The sequence below is a fragment of the Pezoporus occidentalis genome, unplaced genomic scaffold (assembly GCF_034315485.1).
Source record: "Pezoporus occidentalis ecotype Australia unplaced genomic scaffold, CSIRO_AGI_Poc_V1 ctg93, whole genome shotgun sequence".
In the NCBI taxonomy this organism is placed as follows: domain Eukaryota; kingdom Metazoa; phylum Chordata; class Aves; order Psittaciformes; family Psittacidae; genus Pezoporus; species Pezoporus occidentalis.
In genome coordinates, this window is record NW_026916294.1 from 6634599 (window position 1) to 6659569 (window position 24971).

At 41.9% G+C, this 24971-nt stretch overlaps 1 long non-coding RNA gene across 1 annotated transcript in view; it reads right to left on the bottom strand.

The window, feature by feature from the left end:
• LOC134157255 (uncharacterized) overlaps positions 1-24971 on the bottom strand; it is a 70376-nt gene that overhangs the window by 31602 nt on the left and 13803 nt on the right. Inside the window, exons 6-8 of the long non-coding RNA XR_009962243.1 lie at positions 23715-24014; positions 18244-18422; positions 11448-11527 (exon numbers count right to left, since the gene is read on the bottom strand). This is a non-coding gene — a long non-coding RNA (uncharacterized LOC134157255). The remainder of the gene's footprint in view (positions 1-11447; positions 11528-18243; positions 18423-23714; positions 24015-24971) is intronic.

The following is a 24971-nucleotide window of genomic DNA, read 5'->3' on the forward strand; positions in this document are numbered from 1 at the left end:
CCATGGCAGGGGGTTGAAGCTAGATGAGCTTTCCAACCTTGAAGCTAGAAGCTAGATGAGTTTGGTCCTTTCCAACCCAAACGAGCTGATTTTATAATCTACTAGCACAGGCTTATTTTATGGGTTGGCCCAGCAGTCATAATTCAGGGTATAACCAACAACATCTTTATGAAATACCCTACTAGGTACCTTCCTTCTAGGCATTGCGAAAATGAGCCCAAGACTTTCCATTCATGATTTAAGAGGCTTTTCTAGGCACTGCCTTACTGTTCAATCTGTAGGATTTATGCACTACTCCTAACAGTATTGTGTCTTACGTATGTCCCCTCTGAAGACCGTTTCTGGAAGTTCCCTACTTCTCAAATCATCATCAAGCTTCACATAAGGTTCCCAAAGAGATCAGTAATGAAGCCAGGAACAAGAGTGTGCATTTAGTATATCTCACTATATGACAATGTTTCACCAGTTTTCTCAAAATTTACACCAAAAGAGTCTGAATCCTAAAGTCAGAAAGATGCTAATGTACATATGAAACAAAAATACTGATTTGTTATCTTTAGAGGGGGGAAAAAAAGCCTTGCACATTACATATGGTGTCACTGTATGCAATCACAGGGAATTAACAGTGGGAGAAGATGAAGAGGCAATTATTTTTTAAATTATCTTTCCATCTAGGCTAGAGGAAAAAGCACGTTTAAAGTAGCCACTGCAGTCATAAGAACAGGAAGGCTGTATCTCTACAAACTCCATAACCTGTGCTTTCCTGGACAAGCTGTGGTCAAAGCGAGAGACTGAAAAAGTAAAGATGAATCATTCTTGTTGCACACAGCTGTAATAATGCAAAGGTGTTAAATCTGTGCATGAAACTTTGCCATCCATTGTTGGGAATACGTTATTATGTATAGATCTCCTCTAATCTTTAAATATAGAACTTTAAAATAAATCTTTAAATAAATAACATTTACATGTATATCTATATATAGAAATGCGAGTCTTCAGCAAAATAACAAAACAAGCCATTCACTTTTCTGAGTGCAGGACAGCTAATAAAATCAAGGAGCTGGACGGTGGTGAGAAGGTATGAAAAAAATCCAAGATGCTCCTATTTCCAGTGTTACTACTACTATTAATTCTGTGTTTTAAAGCTTTCTTTATTTGTACCCTTTCTGTGCTTTTAACTGGCTCCTTCAAATGAACTACAACACTGCTGAAAAGTCCCTCTGACACCCCAGCCCCAACCATGGCAGCTCTGAGTCCTCCTCTAATGCTGACTCCAGAATTATTCCTTGCAGTACCGCCATTCCCCACAGATGTCTTTGTTTAACTTGACTATTCCGTTTCATCTGCCAGAATTTTCCTCCAGCTAAATTCCTACTAAATGCACTTTACTCCTCTAAGCCTCATCAGGTATTGCTCTAAATGCATCCCTTCAAAAGCAAAAAAAAAATCTCCACCTGCCTTTAATATGGTTATCAATAAAAGGAGGATTAGAAATCAGCACTCTTAGACTCAGTTGAGCAAACTTCTTTCTGCCTCAGTTTATTCAACCGTAAAATGGCTATAATGTTTAATGCAATATCACAAATAACAGTTAAGAAGCTTAATGTTATTAATTCAATACTACTGTTTCTGACTAGCTACAAGGAATATATAATTATTTCCATGCAAAGTCAATATATATTTCTAAGATTTACAGTTTATGGTTTGTAGCCATTAGAATAACAAGGTTAATACCCCAGTCCTATGGAGCAGAAAGTAGGATCTGCATTATAGTCAGGATCATATTTTTATTTGCTAGTCATTTCTTTTAAGTAAGTCTGTAGCATTTATTTTCTCCTATAGGGCAGTATTGTTAATAAATACTTACTGCCAGTAAGCTTACATAAATTTATTTAGAAACCCATTGTTTTAAAAAAAAAATACCCTGGAACAAAATTAATCCTTTTTTTTTTTTTTTTAAATACACAGGGAAGAATATTTTTCTTCTATCTGCTTTAGCAAGGGTTTTCCCTTAGGTCTATCTATTATGGAAATACTTTCAGTGCAAAGTAAGAATAAATATACAAAGCGAAGAACCAGGAGCAGCTGTAAGTACATAGAATGTCACTGTAACACAAAGCCTAGAAATATTATTTCTAAAATAACATACCTGAAGTTGCTCTTTCAAGAAAATTATAAGTAACTGCCAACTTTGATTCTGCAGGCTGTATTTACTGTAACATTAACAAATGAGGATATTTGTGTCTCTCTAAAGGGGACAGGGTTGCATTTAGCTGTACTTTAAAGCTTCTGCAAGAATGACTCTGATCTGTAGGTGGGATGCCTGTCAGCCATTTCCAGGACTAACTGGACTAAAGTATGGTACAACCAAATTTTTCAGCATATGCCACAGAGTTTTGAGCATTCCTAAATGCTTCAGTCTGGAATTTGTTTTCTACTGGCTACAACTTTGTTGTATCCAACTGCCAGCAGAGGGAGAAAACGCAATATGAAGTAGAGAGTATAACACAACGCACCATCTCTCATCTGCACTACTGAAATAAATATGATGTGGCTTCAACCATTTCTTTTCTAGGACAGGGTACACTCATTGTCAGTTCCCCAGTCTGCAAGTAATCTGATTCATTGCTGGGGTTCCTTCCCCCCCCTCTACCTCTTTTTCCCCTCTTTCCTCTTTTGACTTTCATGCCATGCAGGCTGAATCTTTATGAGATATATAAATAGTGGAAGAATTATGCAGAGGGCTTTATTATGAAACTAGAAATCATTTCACTGACATTAATGGGAAAGTCTGTCTTTTGGAGAGCTCCACATTTCTAGATGCCATTTCCTGTTCTCAAGGTCCCCTAATGCAATGAACCAGGGCAAGATGGGAATTGCTTTACCTCTCTTGTGCTTCAGAGACACGTGTATGTGAGATAGGCTGCTGAAGGGCTACGTTTTTAAATATTAGCAGTTAGTCTTCTATACAGACTGGCTTCTCTTTCATTTAACAATTTGCTAAGCTTATTGGCTCACGTGCAGTTATGTTAATCAGAGATGACTATATTTCCCTCTAAAGCTGCCCTCCCCACATCGGTGCAAGTACACACATGCACACAAAGCCATAATAATATACTATTTAAATAAAGTGCTTTCTCATCCCTTCCTTAGGCATAAACCCTGTCAGTTGTAACAGAGAGAAAGGGCAGACAGCTCTTGCTGCTGCCTCATTGCCTCCTAGCTTCTGGCACTGGGAGGCTTGGCTTCCTAAGTCAGGTGTTCAGTCCTCTCCATGTGAATCCTCACACGCCAGGTAAAGACACAATTGTGACTGACAAGTTAAATGCTTTCTGCTCAGGCTCCTCATCCCCATCTACTGCCTGGAGCACGGTATCATGCACCAGCTGTTTTAAATAAACAAAAGCAGGGGATGCACCAGTACAGCCAAAGGGTAGAGCTCCCAGGCATAAATTACTTCCTTATTGCTCTCAAATTCCTAAAGCAGACTGCCCTTCAGGTCACTCTGCTCTTTCCAGCTATAGCGTGTTACACACACAGATGATCATGCACCTAATAGCAAGTGATGGCAGTGCTAAATCATCTGACACTTCTAGCTGCCTACAGGTGCCCATGAATCATCTGGTGTTTGGAGAATTGCTGTTCCAAGGCTGAATTAAAGCAAGCTATGGAGGGGTGAATGACAACCAAAAAACATTAGGCACTCAACTGTATCAGACACCCTCCTCAATGAGGTACTCACCAGAAATGGGATAAACCCTGACTGAGGTTTTGGCTCTGCCAGCAACCAGAAGTTTGTTCCAAGTCTCCTGTACAAGAGACTTCAGTTGCTGCTGCTGCAGGATTGGCTTCTCTAAACCAACACTGGGACAAACCCCTCTCTTCCCACTTACGTCTCCCTAGGTCAGAAGAGACATCCCAAACTTTACGAGAACAGTCTCAGAAAGCAGAGAAGGTCTTGAACCGGGCTGCAACGAGGAAACAGTATAGTGCAGGGGAGGAAAGCTCTACAGTAGTAGGCAGAGAAGCAGAGGAGTCCAAGATTTGGTGCTTGCATCACGTGAGGGGTATTACAATAAATAGTTTGCTGTTGTTAAAGCCCATTGGAACCATGCCAGCACCACCTTCACAGGAGGACTGGCAGAAGGAAATGTTATCCATAACATCAGAGGAGGGCTGTTACTGAAGGCATAGCAACAGCAGCAACAACCTGAACAACTGGTCAAGTGAAAAATGGGCCACAATAGATCCAGGGTGGAAGAAGAGGCTTACTGACAAGGCAACAGAGGAGAGATGCTAGCTGGCCCCCATCCTGTTAAATGACAAGTAGATATGAAAGATGTCTGACGTGTCTGTCCTGTGTAGCCTGGCAGAGCTGAACATCACATGGCATGGGGCTGTTCTGCACCTCCATTCATAAAATGCTATGGCTATGCTGACTGATGAACAGACTAAAGCACAGTCTGCGCAAGGTCTGGTTTGGGTCAGGTTTGCTTGCTGTAGAATGCTTGCAGAGCCAGGTGCCTTCCCTGCACAGAGCTAAGGATACAAGCTACATAAGCCACCACACTACTGCATAAAGCCTTGCAAGCAGGACTTAACAGTCAAAATACCTTCATCCATGCAGCATATGATAACCCACTTGGGACTGACCTCAGTAGTATGCTTAAGGAAACATTTAGACTAGTGCAAGTCTAAGCTTTGCCTGTTGCAATGCCTCAGCTTATGCAAACCTATGCATAAGCAGAAAATGATGTACAAACAGTGCAGAGGAACAATTAAAGTTCAACCAGTGCATGTGCGTATCGCTCCTTCTGAAAAAGCAGTGCAAGCAGAACTACAGCCTGCCTTTGGAGCAAGGATGCAGGAGCTTCACTGTTTTAAAACTACATTAATCTGACAATTGCAACTCAATGCACAGCAGTGGGCAATAAACTTCAAGGCCCAGTCTGGTGCTGTTAGAAGAATGGTGCAGCTGGCTAAGCAATTTTTACCTGCATGTAAATTCTGCTGATTTAACCACAGCTTTCTCCAGGGATTTCTCTAGTATCTAGACTCCCTTCATGTCAGAAGAACTTGCCTACATGCCATACACAACAGACTACTCCAAAAACTCTTTTCAGGGACAGTCAGGAAGAGAAGCAATGCGTACACAGCTTCTGCACTTCAAACATTTGCCATGCAGGCAAGTCTGTTGAATATTAATTGTCCCCTAAAAAGGTTATTCTTTCAGGAAGCTCAATACCACTCCATATGCTAGTATCTAACCGGTAGGTTTGTACTGTACCATAGCTTGTAGTAGCTCTTAACGTCTTTGGTATCCATAAGGGCTTTAATACTCATAAAGGCAGCCTATAAAGGAGCAGCTTAGATTTATCACAGTGTGCCTCCATAATTATGCTTGTACAACAACTTGGTCATGGCACCAGCGAAGCTAACACCCTTATGTATCATCCAGCAATGGTACCTGAGGAAGTTTTATACTGCCACAATGGTAACAGAGAAGATTCAGGCACGACTCTTACTGACAGGTACTGGGCATGCTTTGGTGTCTGTGTGGTTCTGAAATCAAAGCTAGCAGGCAGCTCCTGGGCTCAGTGCAGGCAAGAGCTAGCAGGTAGACTTGTCTGTATGGAGATTCATCTGCAAAATCAGGCCCATGGACTTCAGTGAAGTCACTGCAGCACAGCAAAGGAAAAAGCAGGCGCATGCTGTGCTACAAATGCCTTGTGCAGGATTGTTGGTATATTTAATTCAGCATGGCAAGGACAATTTACCCAGATTATTTATTGTTCCTTTTTTCATAAGGCCATGGCTTGTTTCTTTTCTCAAAAAGTCATGTTTCTTACTCTCACTTGTAACTTGCTAGGGGCAAGTAAAGCATAGCAAATACACAGAAAGCAGAGGCCTAGCAGTATACTTCATTTTAGACTTATTAATGCTTGCAGCATTTGCTGCTTGTATCAACTTCTACAAATGGTGTGGGCACAGGGAAATGGCTTCCCAAGTAGCAAGCCACAGGTAGATTTAGAAAGTACTGATTCAGTAAAAGAAGCATGCAGTCAGTGAATAACAGCGTTAGATATAGGAATGAGCATATTTCATAGCATCAACATGCTGCAGAGAAGGTTATAGCCAGCGGTAACGTGCTTATTGTTACCCATTCCCATCACTGGCAAGAAAACACAGTGTAATTAAAAGATTGATCTCCTGGAAACAATGCTTAATAAAAAGAAAAGACCCTGAAAGTAATACCAGGCTTTCAAATATCATTCTCCATTTTAATTTTGCCCAAGTCATTTGTAAGGAACTACAAATAACTAAAAATCAAGCTCAAATCTCTGGACTTGATTCTGTTTCCTCTCAGACCAATATATGTCTTGAGTAAGTTAACTTAAGCTAACGTAGAAGCAAAGGAATAAAACTAATGCAAGTGAAACATGAATTAGACCTAATCTGCAATTTTCTGGTTCAATCAAGCCAAAGTAAGAAGAGTATTGGCAGAAACAGAGATAGAAGATATTTTATACTCTGTGTATAAAAGCATTTTTTTAATTATTTTTAGGAGACATGACACAGTACCTGAACTTGTCATTTTAGAGGGAACACGGCTGTGATCTGATAGTTTGGGGATTTTATTTTTTTCAATACTATGTAGACACCATATGTTGCAGACCAAATTCTCGACTAATCTAAGCAGATGTAACACCTTTAATTTTAGTGCAACTCCACTAGTTCATAGTACTGTGCAGCACTGACATTTTCATGGCTTGTATTAGTACAAGCCAATGCAATTTAACACCAAAAGCACAGCATTATTTGGTAAGGACCAACCTAGCCCTATCTACTAATGCTAAATCCAGAAAAGGCCATTACATTACACAGTCTGATCTGCTGGACAGCATAGCCCATTCACCGAGACAAAACCTCTAATTAAAATAGATTAGAATTTGATCCTGAGCATGCACATTCTTAGCCAGGTAGCTAAGAACAATGAAACAGAGAATGGACTGAGCAGCATCCATCCATAGACTTCCAGGCTTTGAATCCTGCCCTCTTTCCAGCTCTGACTGCATCTCTCTAGCTGTACATTTAAGGGTGGGGAATAAAAGATAATAATAAACTCACACACACCCTTTAAGGCCTGCAGACAATTGACTGAAGCACAAAATTCAGGAACTAACTGCAAGTACTAACTAGGGAATTCAAACCCAAAATTTCATGAATACACTAAGACTGAAGAAGAAAATTTTGTTTTCTTCTCCATTAATCCACACAGACAACACAGCTTAAAGTTCTCCGTGACATGAATTTGAAAGACTCCTGGTGTCCACTCATCAGGTAAACTCTCTCAGAATTTAATGATCCTGTTTCTATGGAGTGCCTTCTTTGTTCCTTCTCCTTCCTTGTGCCTGGAAAGCTCCTCTTATTCTGAAATTGAATTAGTTCAACTTTACCTTCCACCTACTGTACTGTGACACACCTTGTAAAAGTTGTTGTCGCATCACTTCCCATGTTTCAGGACCGATTTCCAGTTTCAGAATTTCTCTGCATCACATTACACAAGCCTCTTGAAAGGCTAACAAACAGTTAAGTCTCCACACATGCTACATGAGCACATATGGAACATTTCCTTTTATCATTGTTGAATCTTTCCAGTGATTTCACTCCAGAAGTTTCACATCCTCTTTCAATCTCTCTTGGACATTATTCACACAATTACCAGTCCTCTTCTCTGAGAAAGTCTACAAATCACGAGATTATATCACTGCCTAGGCGGTCAGCAGAAATACTAAAAAGTATCAACCTCCAGTTTTCAAGGCATGCTACTAAAAGACCATGTCTCTTGTACTGCTAGATCTCCATTTGCTGTATTATCTGTAGACCAGCCAGATTTTAATTCAACTAACACGCCTGATACATCTCACATAAGGCAAGTTTGCTTGTTTTTTAAGCATAATACAGTTTTAGCACTAAATCAGCATAAATTCAAGGATGGTATCTCGAACAGACTTCTGAAACCTACAAAACCCTTGCCAAACCACCCCCACAGAAAAAAAGAGAACATCCTCCCACAACCATTAATGTTTCCCTTAAATAATGCCTATCTAACATTCAATTCCTGCACATTTTTAAATCCGTGGTGCAGGCTGAGGTTTGTGAAGGAATAAAGGGATCAAATTGCCAATTGACTGCACAGATAGCCATGACCACCCTCACCACTGCCAGCAAAGATCAGCTCACCTTCACTACCTTCTAGAACCAAACAACTCCTGGCTACTGCTGCCCTAGCTGCATCTCTATTTGATTTCAGCATTTATACCTAACAGTCACACAACTGCCCTTCAATATTTCACTGATTTCACTGGCTTCCCATAAGGGATAAACATGCAAGTCACATGCTGGTGAGCAGGGAGTTGCTCACTGAGACTTCACACCAAATGGGAAGAGACATTTGCACATCATCCAAGGCAGGTTCTTCAAAATGGTAACAACCATTTGCTCCACTCTTTACCAGAAATGTATCATTTATAACCAGAAAAATAGAATTACATGGTCTAAAAGTTTCTCTCTTTTACTTCCAAGACTGACAGTTCTCTCTGGTGGTAGCTCTGGATGTAGAAAGCACTCAGGAAAGCAGATGCATTAAAAATAAATGCAAGAGCCTTCATACATGTTATAAGATACTGAACTTTCAGAATAAATAATTTATACCAAAGGTTGGATATGCCATAATAACATCCACCCAGCAGCTAAGAAATGTATAGGAAATGCAAGAGCAGACCACAGAGGCTAACAGAAAGAAGCCTGTCAGCTATGGCTGCAAGCCTAGTAGGAAAAATAACATCATGTGAACTAAAATTATTGGAAGAGAGCAAAGGGATGATCAATTCACCTGGGTTTTGTTTCTTTCTCCCTAATAGCTAACAAGAACACAAGGAACAGAGTACTTTGCAGAATTACAAACCTGGTGTATTTGTTCATGTTATGCAGCTACAGTTCTACGCAAATAACAAAAGTCATAGCTGCCAAGCCTTCACTTTAAAAAAAAACAAAAATGGACAACTTGGGATTTCCCATGCAATAACAACACACAAACTCTTTTAGCTGAGCATCTCATTTCTCACACTGCTTTTAGCATTATACTAACTAGCACCTTCCAGTAGTATGGTATTAACAAATACAAGATTAGCCTTGGCCAGTATACTTTCTTGAGGTAGCTGCAATCACACTGCCATCAATCACTTCTCCTGCGATGTGCTTACATGATAAAGAAAAATCCATTGTATAAGGCAGCAGACAGAACACAAAATACACACTACTCAGGTGGTGTGCACAGCACCATATTTTACTTCCATTCCCTTGCTATTAACAGATGAGGTTGAAGTGTTGGAACAAAACCCCATATGCTGACCTGGGGATGCACACCATGGCACAGAAGCAGGAGATGGGAGCTACTGAGGTAAAACAGTGGGGGAAACATAATCTCAAACCCTGTAGTAAACGCTTACTTCCATGTTCCTCAACCTCTCTTTTATATCACTGGCAATCAGGTCTGTCCATACTAAACATTTTGTATCAGGAGTTCAAAAAGACAGTGCAAAGTAACCAGTGTATTGTATAATTTATAAAGTTGCCTAGATATGCTCCACCACCAGGGAGCTGCTAGGTCAGAATACAAATACACATACCCTGACAAGGAAAACCTTTCAGTCTGAAGTCTCCTCTGTAAGAAGGCAGTCAGAATATTACACTCTCAGCATATTGCATTTCTGTGAAGTATTTTCAGCTGATGCCATGCTGACATTGGGGTTTCGTGTTAATATAGTTCTCTCTTCCTTCATGGAGGCTTGCTAAGTAAGGGAAATCTGCTAACTATACACCACAGTATATAACAATATTCAAGTCTGTAAAGCTCTTCCAGAAGACAAGACAACAGAAATAAATATTTTTTATGTATTATAAGCAAAGTTATCATAGGAATATAGAATGACTTGGGTTGGAACGGACCTTAAAGCTCATCCAGTTCCAAACCCCTGCCATAGATAGGGACACCTTCCACTAGACCAGGTTGCTCCAAGCCCCATCCATCCTGGCCTTGAACCCTGTCAGGGATGGGGCAGCCACAGCTTCTCTGGGCAACCTGTGGCAGGGCCTCACCACCCTCACAGGGAAGCATTTCTTCCTAATGACTAATAAAAATCTCTCCTCTTTCAGTTTAAAACCATGCTCCCTTGTCTTGTCACCACATGCCCTTGTAAAAAGTCCCTCACCAGATTTCTTGTAGTCTCCTTTGTGTATTGGAAGACTGTTACAAGGTCTCCCCAGTGCCTTTTCTTCTCCACACTGAGATGCCTACTGGATTCTGAAATTTTGCAATCCCTTTGCAACCTCTTTGCTTCACAGAGCACCACAATGAGGCCACAGAGGGCACACCCTACACCACACAAACAGTGGTCTGTGCTGCATCTGTGAATTTCATGTTTTCCATGATGACTAACAGCACTGCTCCACAGCTGTATGCTACATGGGTATGATGAGCACAGCCATGTACATCCCTACGTTTGTGCCTCAGTCTTAAGTCATTTTACAGAAGGGAATTGTCCATGCACCATCTTCAGGTCTATCTACAGACTATACATCACACTTGGTGAAGACCCCTGAACTCAGTAACACTCAGTTTATTATCCAAGACTATCACCTAAATATAACAGAGCACAAACAAATCATTTTTACTGCTGTCACGAGGCTGAGCACGGGAGGGTAGGATGAAGTTGAGGGGCATGCTAACTTTCAGTAAAGAACCTGGAACACTATTTCAGAGCGGTTTTCAAAGCAGGCAACAAAAAGGCTGCTCTTGCACTGCAGGCTGCTTTGTAGGCTTCAAAGGCACTAGTGTCTACTTTGGATTTTTCACAGACCACCTTGGAAATGCACATACAACCCAGACAGTGAGGTGGTACTCCTCATTTCAGTATTTTGCCAAGACACAAAATTAAAGTTTCACACCGTAAACTGGTAGAGAATTCCATGGTATGACAGAAGCTATGCATATAAGAGCCACTAACAGCTTCAGCCGAAATCAGAAGCACATTTAACACCACACAAAGTATGGAAACAGATTTATAAAAATAATTCTATAATTCCACAGCCAAACAAACTATTCAAACCTACACTATATTTCTTACCAACTATATTTGCGTAAAAAAGCTGGGGTGGGGGGGGAATCTTAAATTTGTCATTGGAAAGAAAATCCCATCATGGTATGCTTACATGCAATTCTCTTGTTAACCCTGCTCTGAATTCTGAGCAATTCCACTGACATCAAAACTATAACAATGTAAAAAGCATGAAAAAATGTGAGGACAACTGCATCTGACATCAGAATAAAGGGATGAATAATGGACAAACTGAGGCAGAACTTTAGCTGGTATAAAGCAACGTACAGATTTCTGTGTGGCAAAGTTAACTTACACTGGCTGTGGATGCTGGTCCATTGTCAGTAAATCCTGTTTTCCCAACAAACCTGTTAGGAAGAAATGCAAAAGCAGGTGTAATTATTAATGTGATGAAACTCTCTGAATTAATTTACTCCTTAAAAGTAATACATTACACCCTATAAATGGACGATGTTAGTTTTTTAAAAAGCCATTAAAATCACAGTAACTATCAAGCAAATTAAAGGCTCTGGCAATGATTCATTATTTCATTACAATTAAAAACTAATTGTATGCCTAAATAAATAATGTTGGAGTTTTACTCATGACAATGGGGAAAATAGGGTTGAACAGCTTACGTTAGAGAGAAGCTCTTGTCCTTTCACTAATGGAGAGGATTATAGGGCATGATAATTTCTTACAAACACCAGCATTTATGCTGCAGCATCAAACACAAACATCAAAATGATCAGTTGCTGCAAAGAAATGGGAGCAGCGGCGTTACTAAAACCACAGAGGGCAGCCATCTTGAGCACCACAGGGAAATCCAGTTCTGCACAGTTGGTGTTTGGGGGCACATATGTGACACAATTAGTATAACAAAATAAGTTTCTCCTTGCTGAAGCATTTGCTGCAAATTGAGTCATTAATCTCATTTATAAAACAGGCACATGGCTAGCAAACTGTGATTGGCCGAGGCAATTTCTTCTCATTAGGGTGTGAATAGCCCAATCTTGTTCACTTTAAATGTGGGTCATTTTAACTAAACATAAACACTTCAGTCCCAAGACCTTGCAAGAACTGTTACTATATTTATATGTTCAATTTAAAGTTCCAGATGTTGTGGGCTAACACCTGCCCAGACTACACTAAGGCCACGGCTGCAGGCATATTGCAGTCATCATCTTACAGATGAAGACTCAAAGACCAGAAGGATTCAGGACTAAGACTTCTGTGAGGGTGGTGAGGCACTGGAACAGGTTGCCCAAAGAAGTAGTAAATGTTTCATCCCTGGCAGTGCTCAAAGCCAGGCTGGACAGAGCCTTGGGTGACAGTCTAGAGTGAGGTGTCCTTGAAGGGCAGTTGGAACTAGATGATCTTAAGGTCCTTTCCAACCCAAACCATTCTATGATTCTAAAAGAGGATGCAGTACACTGAGGTTCCTAAATTCAAACAGCGATTCAGAAAATCCCTGTTGAGTAGCTGCCAAAATCTGAAGCAGCCTATGCTCACAAGATGTCTACCTACTCAACTGTTTACAGTGCTCATACCTACCCAAAACTGCCTTGACTGAGCTACTTGCCATATGCCTGCTGCCTTGTCCTGGTCGTGTTTCAGAGAATAGATTTCCTTTTTCAGCAGAAGCTCTCTGTGGCTTTGGATAGAGACTCTTGTCACATATGCAACCTGGTAGGAGTTGTGCAGGGCCAGGGCCAGTCCACCCCTAGTAAAAGACTGCTGCTAGTCCTAATGGAATAGCCTGTGCTTTCTCACAGCAAACGAAACTCAGTCACTACCCGTGTGGACAACTTTCTGCCTCCAGCTTGGATAGGTAATCTAACCCAACTCTAAATTCACTGCTTTCCCCTCCTTCATTAGAAACTTTCTTATTTTGGTAGATCAAATATTGGGTGAATAGAGAGTGACCAAAGCTGTAACTTCAGGTCACAAAGGAGATAGCAAAACCCCTGATCGACTTTTAGCAAAACTCCCTCTTCCCTGGTATGGGCTTCTCAGGTGCTGATTTGGTACAATGCAGGCTTCTCACCTTGAGAATGCAACAAGCTCCAACATTTGACAGCTTCTTCAAGGCTCAATCCCCTTTTCTTCCAAATGGAATCTGCACCATTTAAATGAAGCAATCAAGTACTAAGCAGTGGAGAGATCAAAGTCTGGCCTTCTTCAAGTTACCAAAGGCAACTCTTTTTTTGTTGTTTTTGTTTGGGTCATCTTGTTGTTTCTTAAGCCAACCACAAAATCCTATTAGCTGATACATGATCACCAGGCTCCAAAACCTCACATGACAACCAAAGTGCCAGGTTTGCAGCACAGCTTAAAAACCTCTAGCAAAGAAAGGCATGAGAATGTCCTTCAAAACACCAGAAGGAGCCATACAACTCAGCAGAAGTAAATCACCTACTTACCTGGCTAGAAAGGTAGAGGTTAGCCCAGACTGCTGTAAGCCTCTTGCCTACTTCCTAGGGACTCAGGGGTGAGGTCCCCCTCTATTCAAAGGCTACTTAAGAAGTGTGTTTAAGGCAAGAGGCATCATTAAGGCTAGGGGAGATGTTTCTGGTGGGTTAGTCATTGAGGAATTGCTGTTTAGATAGTGTAAGAGGTTGGATTATAACTCCCCACAACCTGAAAGCTTTGCTGAGAGAGTATCTTCTGCACAACTGTGCTGAACTGTATTTATATGCATACAGATGCATAAAAAGCGATACCTAGAACTTATGGTGTCTTGTCCTAGATTGATTTGTTGATATTTATAAATGAAATTAAGGGTTTAGGGCTTTTTTGATCACATCAAATACTTGTGCACTGCTCAAATAGGGCTCTTCTCTGAAACATGGGCTCACAGCAGCTTTAAGTGAGGAAACCTGCTTCTCATATGAAACCACTGTGGGTAAGTTGCAAGACTGTTGGGGCAGAGATGGTCAGATGCAAAGTGCCTGCTGCACTGCACTATAATGGGGTCGTCTGTTTGCAAAGTGCCTGCTGCATTGCACTATAATGGGGTCGTCTGTTTCTGGGGAGCCTCTAGACCTTTCTTCATTTAGCTAGACATAGCAAACAATTAATCAAATAATTCATGTTCTTTCCGAGAGTTTAAAAACATTAACATTTCAAACACTATGATTACAAATTTCATCAGTCACTGCACTTCCTTGATCCCACTGAAACTGAAAATGCTGCTACTTTTCTTGCTACTTCCACCCTAGGACAAAGGCAAAAAGGTGATGAATCTCAGATAAAAGAATCAGAGGAAAGCAGAGTAAATAGAAGATACAACAGCAGGCCACAACCTACTCTAGTGGATGATGCCCCTGCCTGTGGCAGTTGGAACTAGATGAGTTCCATTCCAACCCAACCCATTCTGTGATTCTGTATCTCACTTTTGCAGACCAGTAAGCTTCAGAAGACTTGGCTAAAGTCTGAATCCAGGCCTTCTGAAAACAGTCCTATGATATTATAAGCAATTGTGGCATTTGAGAGTGGGATTATATTTCTTTACAATGGTCTTATTTCATGCAACTGAAAGCAGGGCTTTCTCATCTGTTCTTTCACCTTGCACTATTTAACCCTCTTATGGCAATCCTCTTGCAATCTTGAAAAAGAATGGGAGTAACAACATTAATTCACTATTGAATGTACTGACAGGAGTTAAGGTACAGCACTCACTGAAGGCCATGAATATTTATCATTGTAATCCGCTGTGGCAAGTGTTTTCCACTTGCACTTTCTTTGTGTTTCTAGGCAAAATACAAATTTTTTTGTTGCTCAGAGTAAATACAAAAACTCTGAACTATTAACAATTCAAGCACTTGCTGTTGTTTGTGAAGTATTAGCTGACCTACTTCACTGCAGTTTTAATTAGGTATTATTCCCATGCTGTTCTCATCCCTGTGGGGATTATACAGTTGGCACTGATAGAAGTGTTTCTAGGGTAGGGTGATTCAGGAAAAGAGAGGCAGTTTAGAAACACACCATTCAAGGCAGAACAGCACGATACACTGTACCTGATCCATGCCAGCCTCCCTGCTCCTATATCAGGAAATAACAGAGCAGGGCTGCAGGTGTCCAGAAGGGAGACAGAGCTTATGTACCCATCTGGGATCAATCCTGAATTCCCCCTGAGTACAGCCTAACCCCAGACAAACCCTGCTGTACCAAAAGTACTGAAAGCCTCGGACTGTATCCAAGGATTTGTTACCTGCAGCTTAGGTGTACCACACTGACAACCTACAAGTCATTTTAACAGCTGTCAAAACTGTTTAATTTCCCAAAATAGATCTTTCTGCTTCATGCCTCAAGAACTGAAACCATTCCAAATAAACTATTTTTAAAGAAATCTGTTGAGGAATGGCAAGGCACAGATCTTAGATGACTTTCTTCTTTTACCCACCGAAAGAACCATGACAGCACAGTCACTGTGTTGCTTCACTATGGTGTATCAGTTGTATGCTGCTAACTGAAAAAAATGTATTCCCTAGGAATTCTTACAGATTTTTTTTTTTTCTGTTTTGGCAAGATAACTCTGCATGCAAAAATTCACTGCTCTGTGTCCAAAAATAAGCAGCAATACATTGAGCAAGAATTTGATTCCATGACACATGAAACAGATATGGTTTTACGCACATCAAAGTAATTTCAGAAGCAATTAAGGATGAAATACAAATCCGGGGAGCCTGTACTCCCATTGATGCGTCCCAGGGGAGAACAAACCCCTTAACTGCCACTCTCCTCTTATTATGTGTGATGCCACTGTACAGGATGCAAAAAAATTGATAGCTATGGCTGCCTCAGCTGGCATTTGGAAACAAAAAGTTAAAAGCTTTCACAAGAGTGAGGTTTTGAACCTCAAACACATCAGGCATATTGTTGTCAGCTTGTTTTCATTTTCCTCTTGAAGAGGCAGTTTTGGGGATACTTTTCCCTAAGTTGTGTCTTTGGCCATGGTCCTCAATGATGTTGCCTAACCTACAGAATCATAGAATCAACAAGACTGGAAAAGCCCTTCAAGATCATCAAGTGCAACCGTTCCCCCAGCACTGCCAAGGCCACCACTAAACCATGTCACTGAGGGCCTTGTCTACACGGCTTGTGAACACTTCCAGGGACGGCGATTCCACCACTGCCCCGGCCAGCCTGTTCCAATGCCTGACTGCCCTCTGGGGGAAGAAATTGTTCCTAATATCCAGCATCTTGAGGCTGTTTCCTCATGTCCTATCCCTTGTTACTTGGGAGGAAAGACCAGCCCCCTCCCGACTCCACCCTCCTGTCAGGTAGCGATAAGGTCCCTCCTGGGCCTTCTCTTCTCCAGACTAAACCCCCCCAGGTCCCTCAGCCATTCCTCATCACACTTGTGCTCCAGGCCCTGCACCAGCTCCGGTGCCTTTCTGTGGCCCTGCTCCAGCACCTCAATGTCTCTTTTGTAATGAAGGGCCCAGAACTGAACACAGGATTCAAGATGTGGCCTCACCAGTGCCCAGCACAGGGGGATGATCACTGCCCAGGCCCTGCTGGTCACCTAGATCCATCACCTGGATGATCCTTTATCTACTTCACCATCATCTTCCTCGTTTTCTTGATCCTCAAGTACCAGGACCCCAAATCTGTTGTAGAGGGGTACTTGGGAAAGTGACATAAACCGGGGGTAATACCTGTTTCCAACCCACCCTGCCTCTTAGGTCCCCCCCATCTGACTGGTGGCAACTGGGTAGGGAACCTTAATTTCGCTGAGTGTGGCTCCACCAGTCAATCTCCTCCTCACGTTCCCTCACACTCCTCACCCGCTCCACCTCTTCCCTCAGCACCGCCACCGCGCAGAGCGAGCCATCAGCCTGGCCACCCCTACACAGCCACCCCCGCCATCCCGGGCAGGCTCTGGCACTCACCACAGCCAGACGCCCGCTCACGAAGGAGCTCCGTCCTGGCCGGCTCAGAGGGCTTTGTTTCCTGAGCTCCCTGCCAGAGGACGCCAGCCCCGAGCCCTTTCCCGTGGGCACGGGCCCAGCTCACCTCTTGTTCCCGCCGGGCTCCCGCCCTTCCCGCCGCGCTTCCTGTGGGAATGGCCGCCCGAGCTGAGGCGCCACACGCCGCTCCCGCCCCGAGCTCAGGGTCGGTCCGGCCGGGACCTGGTGCTGGTGCTGGTGCTGGTGCTGGTGCACTCACCGCGCCAGAAACCCTTTTCTCCTCTGTTTGCGAGTTTTAAGACTGACTAAAATCACCCTAAATCTGCCTTTCCTGTGACAAATGAACGTTAAAGTGGCCACAGCCAAATCCAATTAAACTGATGGCACAGTCTGACCTCTCAGCTTTAAAATTAAGGTATTGTTTTAATTAAAAAAAAATGAGAAACCTTGCATTTCAGGGTAAGAGATGAGTGGTTGAACCTCCACTGAAACATCCTATCCAAGCGGAAAGCTTCGTGTTTAGTGTTCTCCACTTGTTGCAAAAGGGGATACATCAAGAGCTGGTAGAGCCTCCTTTCTACTTCATACACAAGACACTAAGCGACAGAGAATTATGGTCTGGTGAAACAACATATATTCTTAACTGAATCATAAATGAATTAGGTGTTATAAATGAGCAGATAAAAAATGCTAACTAAGTAGCTGGACAATTACACACAGTTCTGAGCGATACAAAGGAATTTATCCAACAACCCCCTTAGCGTGGCTTTGCAAACACATCACATGTATAAAAGGGAAAACTCTTCCTTGTGTCATCAACCAAGACTGCATACATGGCACCTTGAACACATACAGCCCCTTAGCAACACCACCTCATGCCCCTCTCACCACCGAGTGCATCTTTCCCTCTCACTTCCCTATGGCATGCTTACTTAAAGCAAAGTTAGAGTACCTCTATTTCTGATTACTCGTGCAAAACAGGATCTGAACTCCTGACAAGAGAATTGTAGCATGAAGGTACGGTCTATCAGAAGATCAGTCCTTTTTAATAGAATCATAATGCGTCTTCAAACCAGCTGCACTTAAAAGGAATGCAAGAAGTGAAGTGAAGTGAAACTGTAATGGCACAGAAAGCCAGGCAGCTTCCATGAGGTTCACTCATCACTCACCATTCAGCTGTGGGGCACCTCAGCCTAACCTTCCAGCAATCTGGGGAGGGGAAACCAGCAAAGAGGAGTTCCAGCTTGTCTTCTGTGCCACCTGGGTAGAGCAGGTACAGGGTCAAGTGTAAGGCAGCCACTCTGCTGGCAGATCAGATATTGATGTTACCGTTTGAGGGCAGTGTCATCTATAAGGAAACACAAAGAAATGTCATTTTAACCACAGGCATGGGAAACAGGGACAGAGCATTCCTAAGCTGCTGTATAAGCCGGGCAGCTACAGTAATGAGTTACCGTGCTCTGGGACACATCCTTAATACTCTTGCTCACTCATTAGGCTTTGATTTGTCACAGCAGGGTTATGACTGCTCTGCTTGTGCTGTAACACTTCATAGAAGGTTAGGTGACTTAATGAAGCAGTCTTTCTCCCATCATCTATAAACATCCAGTTAAACCACAACAGGCTTCATTAGGGTGACATAAAACAAGCAGGTTTTGAAGCCCTTGCAGGAGGATGTGATCACACAACTTTGCAATGACTTTTATAGGACTTGTGGCAGGAATCTCACCAAGGTACCCAAAAGACAGCAGTGTAACATCCTGCTTCCCCTGTGGCACTGCTATGCTTCCCTACTGCCCCCCCCCCCCCGAAGGAGGTTTTGGGGCAGCGTTATTTTCCTATGACCCAGGACACCTACAGGGCAATACCCGATAGATGGGCTTCTTTGAAATCTGGAAAATCATTGCTCTTCTCGCAGCTTTTGCTGATGGTTTCTGGGCTAAGCCCAAATACACAGATCATAGAATCACAGAATCAGAGATTGGTTAGGGAAAGGACCTTAACATCATCCAGTTCTAATTCCCTGCCATAGGCAGGGACACCTCCCCCTAGATTAGGCTGCTCAAGGCCGGTCCAACCTGGCCTTGAACACTGCCAGGGATGGGGCAGCCACAGCTTCCTTGGGCAAAGGAAGTGGAACAGAAGTGCTTCTAAAAGTTTTGGTAGGGCAGGAAGCTCTGCCTAGGCTATGGATTCACTTTAATGGCCTCAGATGTTGCCAACTCTGTCATTACTTCTTCCCATTCCTCTTAGCTTTTGCAGGACCATGGGACTGGCCACTGGAACTGCACAGGCAAGGCTAGGGGCAAAGGAAATATAGGAACTGGGGAACAATTTTAAGTGGGCAAAATAAGGTGGTTATTTTGCATTTGTACAGGCTGTAGCTTGTACAAAGAACTCCAAATTCTGTTCTCTGTATCTATATGCAGAAAGCTTTACAGTGAACCTCAGTTCTGCCTGAAGGATATGCATTTTTTTCATCATAAGCATACATATTCCAGTGAAAAATACTCATATTCACTAAAGCTCTGTTTTTGCAGTGTTCTTTTCCATTTTCTTAAGTACTAATTGGAGACACCAAGAAGTGAAATACTGACTTGAGAAAAGTGATTTCAGTATTGCCTTGTCAAATCACAAGAGACAGTTTAAGCCTAATTAATACAGGGTTTGAATGGGTGAGGTAGATCTCACAGAATTACAATTGGCACAGTTATATTTTTTGTTGCAAAAGGTTCGTATGAATCTAATGCATACACAAATAGTCTAAGCTTCAAGTTGGGTAGCAGTCAAGCCACTGCTTTCTGAAGAAAGGATAAAATTTAACCTCTGTGACTCCTGATCACCCTGACTTCTTAAAGCTAATGACAACAGTGCATATCTTATTATCTACCCTGTAACATACCATGCCATAGCAGTCAGTCTTACATTGATGAAATGGAAATGATTAAGTATAACAAATCTGAGTCACTACGTAGGAGCAGAAAAAAGACTGTATATTTTCTGTTCTCCTTTCTTTTTCATACCTAAGACTTAAAAAACCACCATATACAAATTTAATCACAGCCTGCTACTCCTGAGCTATAAAATATGAGCCATGCCTTGAAAGAAATGGAGGAGAAAGAAAGTAGAGATTCTTAAAGAAATGCCACCCATTAAAGACACCAGAAAATCTATTGTAAATGTTTTTCCAGGTCCTCATCTACATTCAGGGCAATAACAGAACCCTTTGTGCTTACTCTTGTTTTTATGACTCATGAAAGCCATGTCATATTCTGTGCATGTAGTGGGTTATTCTTTTTGACTGAATGTGCAACACACCCTAATGCTAGGGCTGACTGCTCCTCCTACAAACATATTTATCTTTCCATTTCATTTTATTTGTATTTCTGATAGTGGTGTTGCACATGCTGGAATTCTGACTCAGCTGAACATGGAACAGAAGCTAGTCGTGAAACATTTTGGACAGGCTTTGGAAAACACCATCCATGAAAACGTACCTTCAGGGAGTCAGCAGCAAGCTACTGAGGGTATAATATCCTTGTAAAGCTGGGCTAAGCACTGGCAAAGTCCAAGCAGGGACACTATTACATGGTCAGGAAAAATATGCCTTTAATGAGCAAAAGACAAATATGTTTTGCTTTTGTGGAAATACATTTAGTGAATCATGCAAGTGGGCAGTTAATTTCATTTCTACGATTGTAGTTCATTGCCTTGAATTGTAAATTTCTAGGTAACATTCAGAGAAAGAAGTCATTTATAAATTGCCTCATTTCTTTTTGTATTCTATATTAATACTTACATTAATTTTCAAGCTACAAATAACCAAAGGTGGCAGTGAAGAAACAGAAGTTGGGTTGCTGCTCTAAGGGAGGGTAGCATATGCAGCTGCATATCTTCATATAGTGGAACTGTCATGTGAGAAGAGTTACTCATACGCTTTAATGTTTCACGAGAAAGGTCTTGGGGCATATTACATATTTTGCTCTATGGAACACAAAATTATTTTGTCTTTCATCCTATCCAAAGCACACTGAAATCACTGTATGCCTTGCTTTGACTTCACTGAGATTCGAGTCAAACTCACAACTGTAATTATGAAGAGTAAACAGTGATCATAATGATTTGTGATCATTTTGGTGACTTATAAACTGAAATGTTGGTCTACTTTGCTCATAGCCCATTTCCTTTTGCTCTATGTGGACTGGAATTGATTTATGCACACATCAAGTAGAAAATGAATTTGATCCTCCTTTTTTTCCAGTAAATTCATCCAGAGCGGACAGCTATTTCCTTACTAGAGGGCACCAGCATCTGCCATTAGCATTTGTGCCAGGTCAGGATACTAAACTGATCGCGATGCCTTTTTTATGGCTGCCACTCACAGTTGCCTAGAACTTGAGGGCACATCTTCAGGAGAAAACCCATGATGCTACAGCATATGCTGCCTGGCTCTGCATAGAGCACTGGGTGAGAAGAGGGGTGTTCAAATTCACAGTCTTTCCAGCTGGTCAAGCTTATGCATAGCAGTATCTTGAAGTGATGCTAACCACCACAGGTTTGAGTGTGCTGAGTGCCCTGCCAAGTTCGTTGTGGTTCTGGTTAACAATTTTGATTATATTTTCAAATACAGGCAGTTCTTAAAGTTCCCTTTTATCTGTTTTTCTACTACCATCTTTTTAGTGCTGCTCCTAACATGTGCCTCTAACTAACAGGGACAATTACAAATACACCAAAAGTTAATCAGCCCAACACAAGAACAGGTGTTTTTGCAAGTTTCCCAGGTCTTTGACTGACGCCTTGGCATGGGCGCATCACAAATGCCTCACTGGTCTGTGAACACACATGTATATTGGAAATTGGGCAGGGGAGGAAGAAAATGGAGATGTCCCTCCAGTTGCTATGAGGAACAGTGACAAATAACTAAAACCCAAGTTTCACCCCTGTGTCGTTCTATAGATGAGATTTAGTTACGAATTAGGATTTTACAAGCACTCGCATCAGCACAAGACACAAACCACACAGCTACCAGTTTGGCTGTGGGAAACAAGGTGAACACCCCAGAGATGCATGTTTCCTTGCAACATTTCTTAAATAATTGTAAATGACTGCCATGTCTATAGAAATACAATTCTGTTCAGAACCACTCGAAACCAAAACTGAGGAGTGGAGGTACAGGAATGGAATCTTGCAGTGAAGAAGTGTTCTAAGTGTCTCTGGGTGCTGATATAGATCCATCTCTATTCTGCTTGTGCTTATTTTCTAATATGATATATCCACAGCCATTTAAATTCAGTGAATAGGTTTGAAAGCTGTAGCGTGTTTCTGGCTTTTCTGATACTGTTTTAATATGTTTGCATATATGTCCTTTCACTGTATCTATCTGTTGTGGTTTAAACAAAGTCAGCCATAAATCACGCAGTCGCTCTCTCACTCCCCCCCTTTTTGCCCTCCCCCTGCTCCCGGAGGGATGGGAAGGAGAATCAAAAGAATGCAACTCCCACAGGTTGAGATAAGAACAGCTTAGTAACTAAGGTACAACACAAATCACTACTGCTACCACCAATAATAATAATGATAAAGGAAATAACAAGGGAAGAGAATACAACACCTCACCACCTGCCGACTGATAACTTGCCCCCCCCAGCCCAACCAAGCACCAACCGATATCTAGTCCAACCCCGCAGTCAACTAGCCCTTGCAGGTAACTCCCAGTTACATCCTGGGCATGACGTGCTGTGGTATGTAATACCTCTTTGGCTAGCTTGCGTCAGGTGTCCTGTCTCTGCTTCCTCCCGGCTTTCCCTCCTCCCTGGCAGAGCATGAGGCTCACAAAGTCCTTGGCCAGACCAAACATTTGAGCAGTAACTAAAAACATTGGTGCTATCAGCACTGTTCCCAGGCCAAGAGTCAAAAACACAGCGCTGCATCAGCTACCAAGGAGAAAAAATGACTGCTACTGCTGAACCCAGGACACTATCCAAAAAGACCAGACTTCTTGTTTATTTGTAAATTATATAGAGTTTGTTTCCAGAAAAGTCCCTGATGGTATCTGGCTATTTCAGTGGATGAAACGCCAGATTCTGTTCTCGTTGTAGGCAAAAGAATGACTTCTGGTGCCAGAGAACTTCATCACAACATCATAGTTTTAAAAAACCTCAACAAAGAAACAAACTAGTAGAGAAAAGGATTATAGACTCATGGAACTTTTTGGGTTGGAAGGGACCTTGAAGCTCATCTAGTTCCAACCCCCTGCCACAGGCAGGGACATCTTCCACTATTCCAGGCTGCTCAAAGCCTTGTCCATCCTGGCCTTGAACACTTGGTAAGTTATTTTATTCTAGGATTTAACTTGGTAAGTTATTTTATTCTAGGATGTCCCTTCCAGCCTTATGAGAAGGTTTTATGGTTCATGTCTGCTTAGGAGGAATGGGTTTACTTTCGTAGATGCAAATAATAAGACTCAAGATTACATTAGGAGTCCTACTGTAATCCCTTATACTGGGATTTGCATTATTACACTGGTATAAACCCGAATCCTTATTTTGATCAGTGATGATGACAAGACTCCCTCCAAGCCCAGAAGTCTCGGGATTGGTTCTCCAATAAGGCTAATTATAAAAATAAAAGTAAACATACTCACTGGGAAGTACTTTTCTTTAAAGCTCCTACATATCTCCCCTGTTGTCCAGCTTGAAGATTTGAAGGACGTGAGTAAGCATTTCAAAGCAGTTTCTCCATCATTTTCCTACATGTTCAAAACCCTTCTAATCCTGCCATCTTCATTTCCCGCAGTGCCAGCCTGCAGATGGTGTCATTCTCCAAGGCCACTACGTCATTCTGTTAGCTGAGCCAGAAGCATTTCCATGTTCAGTTTATTCAAAATTCTGTTGCAACTTTATCTCCCGAAGATGTATGTTCCTGGCTTTGGAAGACTGAATACCTAGGGGAGAACAAAAGAAAGCTGCACAATGTGATGGCAATGGATGGGGAATCGCTGAACTCCACGGATGTGACTTGTTCTACAGTGCTCACTCTGTTTGTTGGTGCTATGAAGGGCAGTAATCAACACTATTACCAATCCTTTCCCAGCCTCAATATCCCACATCTTAATTTTCCAGACAAATTATACAGACCAGAGAAGAGTTCCCTGTGCTGGTCTGTGAATCACAGTTGGAGAATCCCTACACAGAAAAGCCAAGCATGTTGTAGGAACAAGTGACAAAATAATCATTTCCCAGAATCAGTTTTAACACCTCCCCGCCATCCCCCCAACTACACTTTGTAACTTAACATAATCTACAAACCTTTTGATCACACTTTGAAAGTAAACTCTGGTCCTCCACTGTCCAAGGATTTATGTGAGTTTCAGGAAGACAATTAAGCATGTTGAAGTTCTTAGTTTGAATGTATTTACTGTTGTGGTTGAGACATATGAGTGGCCATTAGCTCACGCCAGTTGAGGAGATGGTAAGAGGGGTTGTGTTGATGAAGGTCATTTTAGTGGGAATTAATTAACCCTTTTATTCACAATTTGTACACCTTAAAGACCGGTCCTAAGCAAGCCTGAATTTTCAATAAGCATTCCCAGTGCCTTTGTTCCTAAAACATCATGGCAGTACCCCACTTACTGTTGTATGAAATCTGTGAAGGGTGCCAACCTCATTATTAGCCAAAATACCAAGCAAAGCTGAATTTCTTTCAAGCTCTTTTCCGAGCTGAAAATTTAGGGATTGCTGATCCGCAGGTTAAATCCCATGGGTATAAATGTTCCAGTTCTAGTCAAGAAAATCGCAGAAGTCTCTTAGGACAAGAGATTTTTTTCTAGTCTCCAGTAAAAATTACCTGCATACTCAAAGCTGAACATCTGCCTGAGTGTTCTGTTGGATTGAAACCAAAA